Below are 1,512 nucleotides of genomic sequence, written 5' to 3'. Positions count from 1 at the left end.
TGGTGCTGTTGACGGTGGTAGTGATGGCGGTGGTAATGGTGGTAGTGGTGGTGGTTTGTGGTGGTGGTGGTGGTGGCGGTGGTGCTGCTGCTGCTGCCGACGGTGGTGGTTGTGGTAATGTTTCATGCTGATGGTTATTCTTAAAATGATGGCATTCACACTATGTTACCATCCCTGTCAGTATTTGAAGACCCTTTCTCTAGTACTATGTGCCTGATTTTATGCGTTATGAGGTCTTCTCCATTCTGACTTGGGATGTCATGCCTTACAGGAGTATTATAGTAATTCGAAGGTTTATAATTGGGTTATAATCTCGTTTCTTCTTTGTGTCGTTGTCACTGTAATCGTTGTTATTGTTGTTATTGTTGTTTAGTTCTACGTTGGTCCCGATAGACAAGAACTATGTGATTAGATTTTTTAGATTAGCAATTTGTGTTGCTGTTGTAAAATTTCTACTGAAACTGAGGACGTTGCAGGAAAATTAAAGTCAGCAGAACCGGTTTTCTTTGCTGTATATAGTTAGGTTAAAGGGCAATCCATCCATGATCATCACATTTTATCTTAGTGTATCTAAGGTTGTATTATCCTATATTCTTTTCCAGTCTTTTAAAGACGATGGGTATAATTTCAAAAATACTTGACGACTATGACTAGTAGATGAACTGCGTAGAGGTTTCCCCATTGGCTCGATTGTAATGTAAATGTTTTGTATAATAAATATTTTAGTTCCATAAGGAAGATAATGAGAGCACTTCCGGTTTGGTTATGATTTAGTAAACGTTAAAAATTACATTTTGTTGTTTTGTATCCGTTGCTTTTATATGTGTGTGTTTTTTACTAAAACTGTTTCTATCTTTCCAGCATTCCTATCGTCTGTCTGGTGCAGAGTTGTCTCTGTGTATCAATATGTTTGTTTCCCAGTTTCCATTTTTGAATCGTTCGACCGGTGTTGAAACCGTAACTACTCCGTCTCTCTTCTCCGCTTATAGAAAACCCATGTTGCTCCTCTCTTTAAAACGGTAAGGAGCAATTTGAAAGAGTATTCATCCTCATTAATACGATTTCGCTATTTAAATAGCGTTCACTTAATATTCACTTAATATAATACTCATGCTATATCAATCGCCTTGGAGGGTGAGGTACTCAGGAACTAAGATTTCAGATGGAGGTCGTGATTTACTGCCTCTTTGTTTTCTGAGCAGAAAGACTCGAGGAAATCCGTTAACGATTCGAGTGACGCTTCTTCACCCAGTCCTCCCTTACCTTCCCTACACACACTCTCTCTCTCTCTCTCTCTCTCTCTCTCTTTACTAACTCTATGGCTGCATAGGTGGCATTGGATAATGTAGTCCTACGTACACTATGCCTAGCGAAAAATACATGAGAGCGACCGAAAAACCTTTGATCATAGATCTGCTCGATCAAGTTTGACATTCAGCGCAAGAAGAAGAAGAAGAAGAAGAAGAAGAAGAAGAAGAAGAAGAAGAAGAAGAAGAAGAAGAAGAAGAAGAA

Source organism: Octopus bimaculoides, chromosome 13, assembly GCF_001194135.2.
Source record: "Octopus bimaculoides isolate UCB-OBI-ISO-001 chromosome 13, ASM119413v2, whole genome shotgun sequence".
NCBI lineage: Eukaryota > Metazoa > Mollusca > Cephalopoda > Octopoda > Octopodidae > Octopus > Octopus bimaculoides.
This window is presented reverse-complemented; position numbering follows the sequence as displayed.